Here is a 17,781-nt window from a genome sequence, read left to right as displayed (position 1 = left end):
GCCAAAGAAGTCCCCCCTAGTTTTGGCCCTTTGATACTTTGATACCTGGCCTGCCCCCTAAATGCCACTCCTGTGGGAGGTGTCCATTAGCAGGAGAAGTGCAGGCAAGCAGTTAAGGCCATGGCATTTGTGGCCCTCAAAGTTATTGACTTTTATTGGACTGGTCATTGGCCTTTTTCTCATCACCGTTGACAATATATTTTGCTGAATAAAGCAATTTCTATTTAGTTTATGTCTTCAAATGGATTTCTGGTTAACTGTCATTCATGTGTGATATGTGATGTAAGAATACAGTGATGTTAGTATGGTGTGGATTGCATATAGTCCATGGAGTACAAGCACTTGGTCAGATGTATCCTAGATTGTTGTGCCTACTTTGGCTAGATGTCAATGTTAACATTGGTTTTGTCTATTAGATGTCAATGTCAACATTGGTTTTGTTTAGGAGTATAGCATGAAGTCACAACACTTTTTTTTAGGAAAACACAGTTCCACATGGTTCATGCTTTCAGATGACAAGATAGTACAAGTGTGGCAAAGTACAACAGTTTAGGAGAAGCATCCTGTATATGTTTGTACTGTGCATAAACACACCTGTCTCATCAATACACCTGGATACATATGGAGTTTGGCTACATGGTAGTGAGTTTGGACACACCCATGTACACAAAGTAATGGCACAAATCGTGAAGGTGACTTGATAGGGGTAGGCCCATGTCTGTGTCTTCTATAGATCTGGTAGAGTAGAGCCAATGACAACTTTGCCACATGTGGCATGTCACTTTGGGCCAATTCCCTTCATGTCTGTGTACTCATCAGATACATTTTCAGTGCCCATGGTGATTGTAAGGTATGCAGTATTCTCACAGTGGTATGACCCTGTTGCCTACATGGACTCCACTTCCTGCAGATATTCATGTTAGGCAAGGTGTCTGTGATCTTATTAGTCCAGTGTGTTCAAATTTATATGTCAGTCATTGCATCCTGCTTTTGTTTGGGTACATCATGTGGATGGTGTGTGTGTCCAGGACATGTCTCAGTAAGTTACAGAGTTTTACTGTCTTCACAGGGACACAGTTGTTGTATGTGTTATTTGAATGTGTACACAGCGTACATGGTACATGAATGTTTGTCACATAATTTGAATTATGGGGATGACATGCTGTGATTGTAAAGTTGTACAGTAGCTGGTGTAATGTACAGCTAATTCTGGCCTTATGCCACAGGTATGGCGGGAGAGTCTGGGCATTTACCAATTCTGTTACATGGACATGGACAACATCATGCTCATGTGATATTCAATTTGAATCTGTATTAATGTTCACATGCCCGTGCTTTTGTGCATACAACCAGATTATGATGCACCAGACCAGACTATGGTAAGCAGCAAGATGGGGATTTATTGTCTTTTCCAAGCTGATGTTATTTGAAATATGATGGGCAAGCTTGTCAATAAGTATTTGTGTGATAGGTGATTTTGAGTGTATCTCCATGGCGAGAGAGGATGTGTAACAAGCTAACTGTAAGCAAGACGCAAAGCGTTTTTTTTGTTTGTTCAAATATTTTTGGGCATTGTGATAAGCTTTCTATTGTTGATTTAATGAGTTCTACTGTGTATCCTGGTTTGTCAAGGGTTGGTTTGTGTGTCGTAATAGAGATATGCGTCATGAGTATGTGTCTCCCTTTTCAACCCAACTGAGCAACTTGCCTGTGCATTTCACATATGTGCACAAGTTCTAAATGTTGTTGTTTCATACATTTGATTAAGAGATGGGATATGACACACATAACATTGTTACTGAGATGGCAGACAGTTTCTATGTGCAAAATGCTATGATACTTATCTCAGTTAGGTGAAGCACATGTGACCTAGCTACAAATGGATCAGGAGTTGTCACGATACTGTCTTGAGTGGAATCTACTTGTTCAGGGACAAAGATGGGTGCTGCCTGTTCTTAGTGTGTCATTTATGTTTCAGACATTAAGGCAAACTTGAATCATTTTTAAGGTTTTAGTTTTTGTAACATCAACTTGACCTGTTGGTAATGATAGGCAATGTAAAGTCCTGTTAGTACATTCTGCGTGTCCAACATTTGTCTGTGCTTGGTAATCCAAAGCCCCTTCTAGCCCCCTCATGTGACACAGCTGAAGGTATACCTATTCAGCATGGCAATGCAGAGAAACAATCCCTTTCTTGGATCAGTTCATGCAAGCAGTCTGAACCTCAGTTGTTGGTACAAGAAGTGGTGTAAAGTGGTTTAGTTCAGGGTGGATGCTGTGTGCCTGTCTGGGTTGACACTGCCCATGGTCAGCTGGCTGGCCTGAGTGAACTGTGTGGTTGAATGGAACGGGTCCACCGGGGGCTTGTCCTCCTGGCCTGGCAAAGCATAGTGTGCCCCAAGATAGTTGTGTCCTGTATGTATGTGAGTGCGGTGTGCGTGCTATCTGACCTGTGTGCATGGTAGCGATTGTATGTAAGGGATTAATCTGTCTGAGTCCTGATATGGCTCTGTGCTGGGTCATTCCAAGGTTGTTATTTCTGACACATCCAACATACCATTCTGGTTGTGTCTTCCTATGAAAACCTGTTCTGACATTGCTGTTCTCATCATGACACAGGATGTGGGGCTGTATGATTCTTCTGATGGGGAGTGGAGGTCCCGGCTGGACTGTAGTAGTCAATGTGATGTTTGTAGACATGTATTGATCTGTCAACAATTTGTGCATCTGGTAAAGTGAGGTGTGAGATAGTAAATGAGCTAGGCCTAGGTTATCCATCTGATAGGGTGGATGTATTGTCTCGCTTCTTGGTAGATCAGCTATTGATTTTGACCTGCTTTCCTGTGTGATTTATACATGTTGTATTTTCTTCTAGGGTGTCTGGGAAATGGCAAAGTAATATGGATAAATTATGTAACTTCCTGTTAAGTGACTTCCCATGAAATGAGATGTTGTGGTCTTTGTATGCGTTTCAGATCTTAGGATTTAGCCTGTGTATCAGATGCATGTAGGTGCGGACATGGTGCCAGTGAATATGTCTCTGTGGATATACTTTTGTGAGTACATTGGATATCTGTTGCCCTGCGATGTTTTGTTGCGTGTTGTGGTGGACTCATCCATTCACTTTGTGATACATAAATCTGGCTATGGACATTCCTGTTCCAATGTCAAATGTGTGTTTCGCCTAGTATTTAGCGGTAGTATATACCTACCTGATGATGTCATTCCCTCATTTGACAGACACAGCATGCTATGGAACCAGGGTCAGATTGGGATCACAATGATGCTCGGGCACTCTAAAAGTCATTGCCACACATTCCGTGATCATCCCTTTCATTGTAGCCTTTGTGCATTTCCCTGGCAAGGGAGGTTTTAAAATAGCACACTAATGCTTATCAAGGGGTTAGGGGGTAGGTTTGAATGGCCGATTAAAACTTGATTTCCTGCGAGGCCCCTACTTACAATGCAACCTCCCTGTACCTGCCATGACCTGACAGTGATGGGCGGGTGGGGGCGATAACACTGCTTCTGTCAGGGCACGCGAGGCAGGGCAGCTGGGGAGCAGACAAGATACTGGCACCACATTGAAGTGGCCTGGTGGGGACTGGGGGTGTAAGCCAGTCTCTTGGTGTGATTTACATAGGCCCCAAAAAGACCAGCCCACAAGTGACCCTGGTGCACCGGCACATCGACCAATGCCCAATTGCCCACATTCGCAATCCAAGCCTACACAGAACACTTTCTGATAGAACTCAGCGCCCATAGGGCTAAATGGGCTTCAGCCCCCCGTTGTGTGTGTCAGCCCAGGCTGAGACAGCTTCCCCACACACACAGACAGATCTTGAGCTGCTGTGGGTGGCTGATCTGTTGTCTTTGCGCAGCAGCAACCGAGTATTTCACAGGTTTTTCAACAGTCCCTTGAGCACCAGGATCTCCACTTCCCATTCCTCAAAATTGACACTTGCATTTGGTGCCTCAGTGTGAGAATGCATTTCCTGCCAAGTAACCTTAGGCTTTGTTTTTTTGCTGTTTTCTGCAGCTTGTACTCCGCCCGGAGGTATTGAGGCACTTTGCACAAGCACCACAACATTATTCAAGGACACATTTCTGGGAGCATTGGCCCCACACCCCCACAAATTGGCTCTACATTGCTGGGAGTACTAGCCAAACCAAAGGGGATGATGGACTGAGTGTTAAACATTGCAAGCACTCACCCCCAGTCAACTGATCTGGGTTTAATCCATCATCATTCTTTAGCTCACTCCGCCACCCCAGTTCAGACATGACCATATGCAAATCAGTTTGACCCTGTACCTCATGTGAACAGTCCAGCCCGAACTGCCAAGCCATGTCTTCCCTGGACTGCAAACAAGCATCCTGGGACCATTTTCTGGGTAATCAGCCGTCATCAGCCAGGCTAGCTTGAATCCAGTGGCAAAGTGAGCAAGGGACCCACGTCTGGGCATACCCTGTCAACTTAGGGCGAACAAAGCAAAACCAAAGGGAATGATGGACAGAGTGTTGAACATTGCAAGCACTCACCCCCAGTCAACTGATCTGGGTTTAATCCATCATCATTCTTTAGCTCACTCCGCCACCCCAGTTCAGACATGGCCATATGCAAATCAGTTTGACCCTGTACCTCATGTGAACAGTCCAGCCCGAACTGCCAAGCCATGTCTTCCCTGGACCGCAAACAAGCATCCTGGGACCATTTTCTGGGTAATCAGCCGTCATCAGCCAGGCTAGCTTGAATCCAGTGGCAAAGTGAGCAAGGGACCCACGTCTGGGCATACCCTGCCAACTTAAGGTGAACAAACCAAAACCAAAGGTGATGATGGACGGAGTGTTGAACACTGCAAGCACTCACCACCAGTCAACTGATCTGGTTTTAATCCATCATCATTCTTTAGCTCACTCCGCCACCTTTAGCCCCCTTCCCCCAATTTGGATCAACATTGCTGGGAGTATTAGCCCCCCAACCCCCAATTGTCTCTACATTGTATTAGCCCCCCAATGCCCCAATTGGCTCTACATTGCTGGGCGTATTAGCCCCCCAGCCCCCAAATGGCTCAACATGGCTGGGAGTATTAGCCCCCCAACCCCCAATTTGGCTCAACATCGCTGGGAGTATTAGCTCCCCAAACCCCCAATTGTCTCTGCATTTCTGGCAGTATTAGCCCCCCCACCCCCTATTGGCTCAACATGGCTGGGAGTATTAGCCCCCACCCCCCCAATTGTCTACATTGCTGGGAGTTTTAGGCTCCAACCCCCAATTTGGCTCAACATTGCTGGGAATATTAGCCCACCAAGCCCCTCCCTCAATTGTCCCTACATTGCTGGGAGTATTTGCGCCCCCCAATTGGCTCCCCATTGCTGGGCATATTAGCCCCCTACCCCCTATGCACAAGCTTGGAACGGGAGAGCAATCTTCGGGAAGGAACCCAAATTGGTGATAGATTCAGATGCAAGCCTTGAGGGTTGGGGAGCGAGATGCGGAAACTCTTCGACAGGGGGACGTTGGTCAGGCCAAGAGAGGAACATGCTCATCAACTGCTTGGAACTCCTGGCGGGCTCCTTCGCAGTCCGGAGTTTCACTTAAGAAAAGATGAACTGTTATGTAATGCTTCGCTTGGACAACATTTCAGCAGTCCAATATGTGAGCAAGATGGGAGGTCCACGCTCCAAAGACTTAGCGGAACTAGCGAAGGACTTTTGGGGTTACTCTTTAAGCAAAGGAATTTCAGTTATAGCACAACACATTCCTGGACTGAGCAATGGAGTAGCCGACTAGTTCAACTTCAAAGACTCCAGCAATTGGAGATTGAACAGGGAGATATTCCTACACACCTGTTGGACTTGGCCCTTTTGGCAGGTTCACCCCTAAACTTTTTGCATTTATCCTAGCCTTTTTCCCTATGTAGTGTTAGTGGTTTTAGGCCTCTAGGCACTTTAGCACTGTGTCCCAGTGTAAAGTGCATGCGCTCTGTGTTACATCTAGTGAGACTGGCCTGCCCTCTCATAGGAATGCATGGGGATGTGTGTGTCCATAGTAATTCTTGGTGTGGGAGGAGTGCAGTGTCAAGTTTAGTATGTGCGAACTCGTAAGAATAAATGCAAAAATGGGTGGCAGAGCGAGGTTCGTGACAGAGTGAGGCTCCGGTGCGTCTTTCGAAGATGAACTGCATGGGAAAGGAAAATTGGTGTCTCAGAGACACAGGGGGAAAGTCTTGGCATACAGGGGAATGCGTGAATAGGAAGAGGGAGCAGTTCAAGCTTTGGGGAAAGTTAAAAGGTGCAAATAACTTGACGTGAATAAATCACCATCTGGCAGGCATACAAATAGCAGAAAATAGCATATATAGTCAAATAAGACATGTAAAGTACATATAATAAATCTTAGTTGGCATTAGAGTTAGTTATAAGAATAATTGAGAGGAGAGAAAATAAGGATTACTTATCTGGTGGCTGCTCACAAGATAAGTAATCTTTACTCTCTACTTATCTATCTTATGACTGCCTTTAATAGCTTTTTTCTATATGTCTATTTGGAGTCTGATTGAACTATTTGCACTGTAATAGCATTGTTGTGTGCCTGTGAGATGTTGACTTGCTCATTTTGATCTATTTCTGCCCTTCGATCTTGGCTTGTTCATTTTCACCTATTTATGCCCTTCTTATCACTGCTTACAGCGTTTTGCGATTATCGCGCATATACATCTCCTACCCCTCTAATTTTGTCATCCCGCTTATTCACCGCCAAACAGCCAGAGTTTGAAGGATGCGCCGGGGCCTCGCTCTCACCAGCGCGGGCCCGCACGTGTATACACTCCCACTTGAAAGGCGCACCGGGAGGAGCCGCGAGCTATCTCCCCTTTCGCGAGTACACGCAGCGTCTTTGAAGGATGCACTGGCTCAGGTGCGTGCTATTTCCCCTTGTCACAACTCTCACGCGACCAGCTCCAAAATTACCGGCGTGATAATCTGGGCACGTTATCTATTTTAATAGTGCTTACCGGCGAAATTCACTCCTCTCTCCCGGTGCGATCGCTATCCCAAGGCGAGTGCACTTAACTCGATATGCCCACCTCCCTACACCAGAAACCAAGCCTCTTTTTCAATATTAGAGGAAAGGTCCTTGCACACCCTACACTCACCCTGACTTCAATCTTAAATGACAGTTGAAGCACCGAGGAAAGGATTTCTTTTATGCGACTGCCCCCTCCTGGCCTGTATTTTATCTAATAGCTTGCTACCAATCTTTTAACCCCTTATACCCTTCTTCAAATAGCTAACCTTTTTTAGTCCTTTAATTAATTATTAATTAAAAAAAAACAAAGGGGGGAATGTCTGAACAGGAGCTAGACTCATTAGTTGAAAATAGATGAGAAGATCTTGTAAATAGGGCTTTAGGTAAACTGATGGGGTCGCTGGATGACACCATCAATAAAAAAATAGAAAGCCCCTCTAATCAACCTAATAACAAACCTGGTTGCTCTACTTGGCAAGATAAGTCTCAGAAGAAAAGGCCATCGGGTGACCACCCTCATAAAAAATCTGAAAAATCAAAAGGGGTCATTGAGTGTGTATCGGATGACGCCGGTGATAGACTCAGTGTGTTCGACACTGCGGATGGGCATGACGGCCCGGTTGTGCCTATAGACAGTGAATCTGATGAGGACCAAACTTATGAGCCAGAGCTTGATCTGTCCTGCTCTTCAGACTTCAACTCTGATTACGATGATACACCTACTACAAATAAAGGGACATCTGATGAGGCACCTTCGGCCTCTGAATCTAAGATTCTTGACCCATTTGGGGATAATATGTTCGACCCCCTGATGATAAAACATCCCCTCTCATCGGAATGGACCCCCTCGCAACATGTGGCTAAATACATTACTTTCTGGCTGAGGAGAGAGATACCTAAAGAGGTTAGATCTCATCTCCGGTCCGAATGCCCTCGCCCATCCCTCCCAGATATGATAACTAAGACTCCCTAACTCGACCCAAAGGTGGTGTCTTTGATTAACAAGGGTGGAAAAGACCATAGAAGAGGCCTAGACAGAGGCCTAAAGTCCTGCCAGGACAGACTCCTCGACATTATTAGCCCACTACCTAAGATCTTTGAAATGGCTGAGTCAGCCTACCTAAGCGATAGTAAAGTCGACCCCAAAGAACTGCAAGAATGGACACAGAGAGCTGTTTGCCTTCTTGGGAACGCGAACACGGCCCTATCCACTGAAAGAAGAAAAAGCATCCTTTTAAAACTGGATCCCAAGCTCATAGAGCTCGCAAATAAAGAAAGGGAAGCTTCTTCTCAAGGCCAACTTTTTGCTGATGATTTCATTAAGGAGATGGCGCAGTATGTTGGAATTTTCATTTCCTTACAGAAGTCACAAAAAGAAATAAGAAAAGTTTTCCATGATAGAGTTTTTGGAAGGGCCGGGCGAACAAGGGGTCGGTTCCCCGGTCGCGGTACACCTTCCTCCAGACCCTACATGGCACAAGGCAATAGGTACTTCCAAACCTATGGCTATTCCAACTTCTATCCCCAAAGACAAAGAGGAGATCGCTTCCGTAATAACAGAGGCGATAGAAGACAGAGAGGATTCTCATCAGGTACGTCATTTCAAAGACCCTTTACTTTCCCCTATAAAGGTGGGAGGGAGACTAGCCCAGCTCTCTGGAAATTGGAACCTAGTGATAAAAGACCCTACAAACGGTCAAGGGATACCGAATAGAGTCATCTGGGAAGGTGACCAGGAGTCTCTAGAAGACTTCTCTATATGGCTCAATACACGGGATACTAACTTGAGGTTTACTGGTGAGAATAATAACTTCTCCATTCCCTTCTTGGACCTCCGACTATACCCCAAAGATGGGAGGATCCATACTGAGCTATATCAGAAACCGATGGCCCGTAACTCCCTACTGAGCTTTCATAGCTTCCACCCAAGGGCATTACTTACCAACCTTCCAGTCGGTCAATTTCTTAGACTGAGGAGAAACTGTTCAGAATTGGTGCAGTATTATAAACATGCAAAGAAACTAACTGATGAACTAGCTGCACGACACTATCCAGTACAATTGGTAAAAAGAGCGGCAAAAAGAGCACGCAACAATGATAGGGGGGCACTCCTGGAAACATACACCAAACCAAAATCAGACAGATTGGTATGTGTGACAACTTTCAGCAACTTAACTACAAATGTAAAAAGGGCAATCAACAAGAATTGGCACATACTCAATACAGGCAAGCTGACATTGGACTCACCTCTGTTTGCATTGAAACGGAGCAGTAACTTGCAGGACCTCATGGTACATACACGACCAAGAACCGTTGTACATCACAACAGCCAGACAACACTATGGAACACTAATCCTGTGGTTGGTCATTTTCCATGCGGATCCTGTTCGTGCTGTCCCTTCACCAGTCACACCACAGAGCTGGACATTTTACCGGGGAGACCATGGAAATTGAATAACCACACCAACTGCAACACCAGTGGGGTTATATATATGATTAAGTGCCCTTGTAATTTGATTTACATTGGAATGACATGTCGCAAGGTACGACAAAGAATTACTGAGCATCGTAGTACCATCCGATGCAAAAAATCGAATACACAAATGACTAGGCATTACCTTGAGAAGGGCCACACAGAAAACGACCTTCAGTGGGTCATTATTGACAAACCTCACTATGATATTAATATGGGACCATTGGAACAAGTTCTATTCCGCCGTGAACAACGGTGGGTGTTCCGTCTCAAAAGCCACTTGAGGGGTCTGAATGAAGATATTCCCTGGTGTTCTGTGTAACCTCATCCGGGTCTCCTGTATCAGCTTCTCCCATTTGTAGTTGCCGCACAACACCACACATTTATGTTGCGTTACTGGTCTGATTCCCTTTGGGATAGACAGCCTAATACATGCACTACATATGTAATTACCAATACTATGTGTTTTGGAATTGGTATCTGGCTCTGCATTTTGGAACGATTTTATGGAGTGCTTCCTATGTATTTAGCCACCATATCTGCATGAGTATGACTGTGGTCATATAGCCCCCCCTTTTTGTATAGAGCTCTCGTTTTGCTGACTTTATGGCATACCACACGGAGGCAACACTAGACGTCCTGTGTCTGGCATTCTGTTGTACTTCGACACATTTTTTGTTAAACTGGTGATAACCATGACTATAGCCTCAATACGGCGCATAGTGCTGTATTCCAATCGCGTCTGGCGCCTCCGCCTTACAGCGAACTACACTTCCCATGATTCTGCGCTGCCCGGAAGTTATTTGCTGCACTTCCGGGTTCGCGCACTCACGAAGATACACGGGAACGCTCATAACCACTGCGAGACGCGTAGCTTCTCCCCAGCGGGTTGGTGCTCTAATTAGGCTGAGCCAGACTAACGAAAGGTAATTCAAGGAGTGACTGTTGTAAACCGGTATCGTTAGGGGTGTTGGAGGTATCGAGTGCCTTGTCACTTACTTTACTTGCATTGTGGAACCCCTTAATTCCGAGAGCTGGGAGCGGGCGAGTGACGCCCTGGAGTGAGTGGGTACAACCAGTTAGGTCATGGATGTCGGGGTTATCAAGGGCATTTTCAAAGCGGGTTAGCGCAGTTTCCACTAACTTTACCTGTAGTGTCAAACTTTATGATTCTAAGAGCTGGGAGCGGGCGAGTGACGCTCTGGACCCACTCGTTGGGAAGATTGATTTTTATGTGTTTTTACATACATACGATTGTGATTTGGCACACAATATGTCCCTTACATTTACATGTGAGACGTGGCATGAAGTGAATGCGTGTCACACCCCTCCATCGTCCCCTCCCCTTTCCTTTGGGACATGAGAATAAGCCTATTTTTATTTGAAATACTGCTGTTTGGGTGAATTCTAGATAGTGCTCGCCATACTACATCGATTGAGAGCAATACTTATCTATTAGTCTATATGTTTTTTCGTGCAACTTGTGCAAACCATTCTGAACCAGTCTTTTATCTTTTTAGCAATCTGTGCTCTTTAGCACCATTCGTCGCAAGGTAGAGGTAAATTAATATTACCCCTAGGTGAGTTCCTAGATAATACTTACTCACCAGAATGTTTTGTGTTTTAATCACGTGTGCAACACATATCACGTGTGTGGTGTTTCTTTTGGTATGTGGAGGTTGACCTTTTAAGTTGGTATAAATGACAATGAACTGTTATTTTTTTCAGAGACATTGTACCGGACTGCAGCTGGTCCTTTTGTCATTTATTACCTACCAACGAGTATGGTCTGTAACTCATTAATTTTGATTATACGAGCAGAGTGATATATTGAGAGGTCCTGATGAATGCCGCGAACAATTAAGTCATCTGGCAGAAACATGTCGACCACCAATTACTAGGATATTTTGTTAATCCTAGATCACCTCATTTTAATCCTAGCTGATGGGAACTACTATTAAAATTGATTTTGTTACCCTGTAGCTAGTTTTACTTACCTACACACTGTTTCTTTTCACACTCTGCCCCTTACTCCCCCTGTCACTTTGGATATCCCCATTAAAACACCTCACGCTCCTCTCTTGTCCCTTTTTTGAGAGTTGTAGCTCACACTGTATACCTTGCGGTTACAGTGTGCAAGAGGGGACCCAATGATGAAGCATGTCACCCTCGGGTGAGTGAGGGTTCTCGTCTTTAAAAGAATTATTTTCTTGGCCTCCCTTCCTCATACACACATGTCTCCCTCTTAGGACATAAGCATTTCATCACTTTTTGTGAGATACATTCATTTGGAGTCAGTGATGTCTGATGCTTTATTTTTCTCCATTATTCGTACCCCTTAGTGTGATATATACCGAATAGAGTTCACAGACACTCCCTTCCAGGACAAAACCCAAGGGAAATCCTCTTCTCTTAGGAACATTTGAAACTGGTAACAAAGGAGGTACAAGACCTACTGGCCAAAGGTGCCATCAGGGAGGCAACCCATCCGAAGGTTGGCTTTGTCAGCAACATATTTTTGGTGGAGAAAAAGAACAAAGAGATGAGGCCTGTAATAAACCTAAAAGATTTGAACAAATGGGTGGTTTACCACCACTTCAAAATGGAGGGCATATATCTCTTAAGGGACATCCTAAGAAAAGGGGATTGGTCAACAAGACTAGATCTCAAAGACACCTACCTTACTATCCCCATCTGGCCTCCTCACCAAAAATACCTTTGTTTTACATGGCAAAACAGAATGTGGGAATTCTCCAGTTTCAGTTTGGTCTATCTTCAGTGCCCTGGTGCTTCACAAAGGTACTCAGACCGGTATTAGCATGGCTCAGGGTGTAAGGTTATTTATATACCTAGACGACATCCTAATAATGGGTCAGTCCAAAGACATTGTATCCCTGCATACTCACTGGGAGATAGAGATATTAGAAAAGTTAGGATTTGTGATAAACCTAAAAAAATCGTGCCTGACTCCAGCACAAGACACTCAATTCCTGGGATTCATTGTAGACACCCTCCACGCAGAGCTTCGCCTACCCAGAGACAAACTAAAAAAGTTACGAAAGGAAATAAAGAAAGTCTTATTAGCAAAGACTATTACACTGAAAGACTTAGCAAAAATCCTGGGTCTCCTATCCTCTACCATCCAAGCCATATTCCCCGGACCACAAAGACTAAAAAAGAGATGCCTTCGCACAGATCAATCATACACTCAAATCTTGTCCTTAGATCAGGACTCGAGGGAGGAATTGGAATGGTGGGTCAAGAACGCACAAGCTTGGAACGGGAGAGCGATCTTCGGGGAGGAAGTCAAATTGGTGATAGATTCAGATGCAAGCCTAGAGGGTTGGGGAGCGAGATGCGGAAACTCTTCGACAGGGGGACGTTGGTCAGACCAAGAGAGGAGCATGCACATCAACTGCTTGGAACTCCTAGCGAGCTCCTTCGCAGTCCAGAGTTTCCCTCAAGAAAAGATTAAATGTTGTGTAATGCTTCGCATTGGACAACCTTTCAGCAGTCCAATATGTGAGCAAGATGGAAGGTCCACACTCCAAAGACTTAGCGGAACAGCGAAGGACTTTTGGGGTTACTGTTTAAGCAAAGGAATTTCAGTTGTAGCACAAAACATTCCTGGACTGAGCAATGGAGTAGCTGACTTCAAAGACTGCAGCAATTGGAGATTGAACAGGGAGATATTCCTACACATCCATCACATATGGGGCCCTCTCAACATGGATCTCTTTGCAGACAGGCTGAATACTCAACTGACACAGTTTTTCAGCTGGAAACCAGACCCTCAAGCAGCTGGGGTGGACGCTTTCCTACAAGACTGGTGTGGTCTAAGGCCATATGCCTTCCCGCCATTTGTCATGCTACCCAGGTTCCTCTTACATACACGCAGACTCAGGGAAACAGTAGTAGTGGTAACTCCTCTTTGGAGATCTCAAGCATGGTTCCCTGTCATTCTAGAAATGTCAATAGACTTCCCTTTACTAATTCCCCACTTCCAGACCCTAGTTCTGGGCCCTCGAGGTGAAATACATCCTCTGATAGAAGAAGGCTCCCTCACACTGATAGCATGGAAGATTTCCGGAGACAGTGGGAAATCCCTGGCCTTTCGCCGGATGCTTTCAGACTCATATCTGAGTCATGGGCTTCCGGCACGAGAAAGGCATATAGACTGGCATGGAATAAATGGATCTGCTGGTGTATTCAACGGGATATCAATCCCATTTCAAATGATGTAGTCTATGTAATAAATTGCCTAACATAATTATTTGAATCCGGTTTATCCTATAGGACAGTAAACCTCTATAGATCAGCCATCTCTGCTGGTCATTCCTTGATAGACGGACTACCTGTCGGTCAGAATACTTTGACAAGGAGAATTATGAGAAGTATTAGGGTCCTTAAATCACCGATACCTAAGTACACCTCGCTTTGGGATGTTAAACTGATCCTTCAAGTTTTAGACAACTGGGGTGGTGATCACTTTTTGTCACTTAATAAACTCTCTTATAAACTCACATCCCTCCTTTGTCTCTTTTCATTCAGACGTACATCTGATGTTAGAGCTTTAGATGTCACCAGTAAATCTTATCAACCTGAAGGAATTTGCTTCTATATTAAAAAAGGAACTACGACTCTTTCCTCAACCATTTTCTACCCTTACTTCTCTGGAAACCCTAGACTGTGTGTGGTGCAATGTTTGAAAGAATATGAAAGGAGAACCCTTAAGTCTGGCGCCTCGATACTGGAATCTGCTGCCAATCGACATTCGGAAATGCTCATCCTTCACTACTTTCAAGAAAAAACTGAAAACCTTGCTATTCCTTGCTCCATAATGATAATAAGGATTTTCCATCCTCCCGCTCGCTCTTCCTCTGAACTGAACAAAGCAAGCGCCGAGATGCCCCAGGGTGATTCACGCGCTATACAAAATCCCATAACATAACATAACATTAACTTGAGGAACGATGTCACACAACTTCTTATATCTCACAAAAGACCTCACAAAGCCGTTTCTCCCCCTACCTTAGCTAGATGGGTGAAAGATGTCATGACTGAAGGGGGTGTGGACATATCTGTTTTTGGAGCTCATTCACTTAGAGGTGCCTCAGCCTCCAAAGCTTTCACCTTGGGAGGGAGTTTACAGGACATTTTACAAGCAGCCGACTGGTCTAACATAAGCATGTTTAAAAGCTGCTACTTGAAACCAATGTCTAATGTAATTGATAATGTATTGAATGCACTTTGAACTTGCGTAATATTGGCCTCGGTGTCATGCTATAAAATGTAGATTTTCCACAGGCTGCTGAAAATAAAATCTGAATTTTATTAAGGACACGGAGGCTAAGATTATCCCACCACTAATACCCGCCCAGGTAGATTAACGTATTATTTACTTTCTTCACTTCAACACTATGTTAATACTTACCAACAAGCCCGGTTCTCATTGCTGTACGGTCTGCCATTTGTTTTGGTACACAGGTGTTAATTGCACTAGCAAGTCATGGGTTGAGCCAGGAAATCTTGCACACACACTGGTGATGCCAAGATCTAGTATGCACATCACTTGCACTTTGATGGAGTGGAAATGTTTCCTGTTGTGGTATACATGCTCCAGGGTATCAGGTGGCACCAATACAACGTGAGTTCCATCTATGGCACCAACAACATGTATGCATTCCACACCATATAACTTGGCCTTGATATTGTTCAGTGTAGTATTATCTGCAGGACATTGGATGTACTTATTCATACCTCTGAGCATAACTTCTAGAAATTGGCTGAGGACTGAAGACAAAAGTTGACTGCGACATTCCATTGGAATGGAAGGAGCCAGTCACACAGAAAGGTAAACCAGCCAATATCATCACAATGTGGGATGGCAGTCGGATTTCTGATGTCCCACAACTTTCCTGTACTGGTGAATGGACATATCTGCAAAATATAAGTGTAATGTGTAAATATTGTGGGCCAGATTAATAAAGATAATTTACAATTTTGAGCAAGTGTCGACTTGGAGTAATTTTGCTACTTTTCAGTATTCACAAACGGTACTTTTGTAGTAACTTACATTTTTGTAGTAACTCACACTTTTGTAGTTTTTAGGTCAACCACTGGTACTGCAGCACCATCCCACAGCAAATAAGAAGGGACTTAAAATAAAACACCAGAGGAAATGTTAAATTAAATTACATAAAATTACTGAAAACTGTTAAAATATAAATAAATATAAAACAATGTTAAGAAATATATAAAAAGGGTACATATTAATTATTTAATTATAATGTATTTATTAACCTATTTTGAATTTACTAAATATTGTAACATTTCTTTGTTTAGTAAAATTCAAATAGGATTGTACATATTTTGTGCTTAGCATTGTACCCAAAAAGTTTTTAAACAGGAATATTGCCTAATTCTTTAATGTTTTTTAATATTTGTTCATAAGGATAATTTTTTGGGTTTACATATGTAAAGGTAGACATATTTTACACCAAGGAAGTTTTATCATCATATTTTGTATAGTACACGTTCTAGTTCAAAATAACAGAAGCAACATCTCGGATGGCGGATGCTTGTATTGAATTTGGAATACAGGTCTGTCATATGCTCAGAAATAAATCTGACGATGTAGGTTTATGTTGGCAGGATAGCATGGCAGACAACTGATGTATCCATCATAGACAATGGACTATTAAATGTAATCTGTACCTACCTTTGGGCATCTTCTCTCCCCCATTGGTTAAAATAGGACATGATTGATGGAACATATGGGAGTCGTGTAAACGTTCATTGTTGTAATTTGCTGTCACAATTGCATCCAAGTTTTTTGAGGAGGATATTGTCACTAGCTTACTAACCTTCAAGTGTAGTAGGATTCTTTTCCAGTTGCTGGAGCAGGTAAAGCGCTGGGGATGATGTTCTAGCCTCAAGCACATGCTACATTAAGTGTTTATAGTACACAAACAAATGTTCAAAATCACAGTCTATATTCCAAAATGTTCTTTAATTATTCAGCCTGTCGGTAACTTCTTTGTTTTTAACCTCAGAGCGCTGCGGATGGCCGATGGTGTAGCAGGATTAGGCCTGGGCGATGAACTCCACTCCATTTGCGGAGTTTTCTGCACTCCACGCTCAGCGGAGGTCATGGAGTGCAGAAAACTCCACTCTGTGTAGCAAATTTTAAACTTTATACTGTAAAGTGTGGTACTGCCTTCTGGCTACGTTCCCTGTTAAATGTTTCAAAGTATACCCCTGGGTTGATTGTTTGAGCAGGCTTTTACGTGGTATTCATTGTAGAGCAATATTTTTTTTATGGTTATTTCGAAGACAACTATAAAGTCAGCGAGGGATAGGAGAAGTAGCTGTTTTTTGCATTGTGATGTAGTACTCATTTAAGAAGGAGTTTTCTCCTCGTTCCTACATTGAAGCAGCATTGGGGTGATCTTCATTCAACTGGTGAGAAGTTATTCAAAATCCTAGATGCATAGATGGAAACAGCCTGCTGTCTTGTTTTTTCTTTTTACACTTCTTAGTCTGCAGTCTAACAGTGTCCTGGCTGTGGGTATGCTGAGATGGTGAGTTTGTACGTAAAATAAGAGGGTGGGGTGAACAATGGTTATGATGCCTTTGTAAATGATGCAGCAGCTGTTTTTGATTATGATGCAGGCCAGCAAGGGGAGCCTAAGGATTTCCATCAGAATAGGGGTGTTGTGATCATATTTCTTCAAGCCCTTGATGAGGTGTGCTGTAGCATGTCGGATGCCCTTAAAGGGTGCCAGTCTGGAGACCAGGAGACCATGGGCTCGGGTGGTACCATCATACAAATTTTAGAGCAAAGTACAGGAGCTTTAGCAGCAGTTCTGAAGTTGTTTTCTGGAAAAAATTGTTTCACTTCCTTAAGAAGAGAGAGCAGGAATCAGACAGGCTTTTCCTTTTGGCAATGTGTTCCTTGAAGGGGAGCCTGGTGTCCAGGGTGAATCCAAGTGACTTGGCATTTAGTGAAAGTTGCAGTTCGAAACTATCAAGGTTCATCTAATTGTGCCAAGTTTGTACTGTTTCTTGGGAAATAACAGAAAGATTACAGGGAACAGTATGGGAACTGTGGTACTCTGTAGGTGATATGGATCGTTTGGGACCTGAAGGTGCCCATGTGAACAAATTGGTGTTAGTTGGAAAGACAGGAGGAGAACTAGTGCAGGACTTTCTCAGTATAACTGAATAGGAAGGAGGATACCCATTAAGCATATAACATCCTAGGCAGGGCTTTCTA

Source organism: Triturus cristatus, chromosome 9 (assembly GCF_964204655.1).
Source record: "Triturus cristatus chromosome 9, aTriCri1.1, whole genome shotgun sequence".
Taxonomy (NCBI): domain Eukaryota; kingdom Metazoa; phylum Chordata; class Amphibia; order Caudata; family Salamandridae; genus Triturus; species Triturus cristatus.
Note: the sequence above shows the minus strand (reverse complement) of the source record.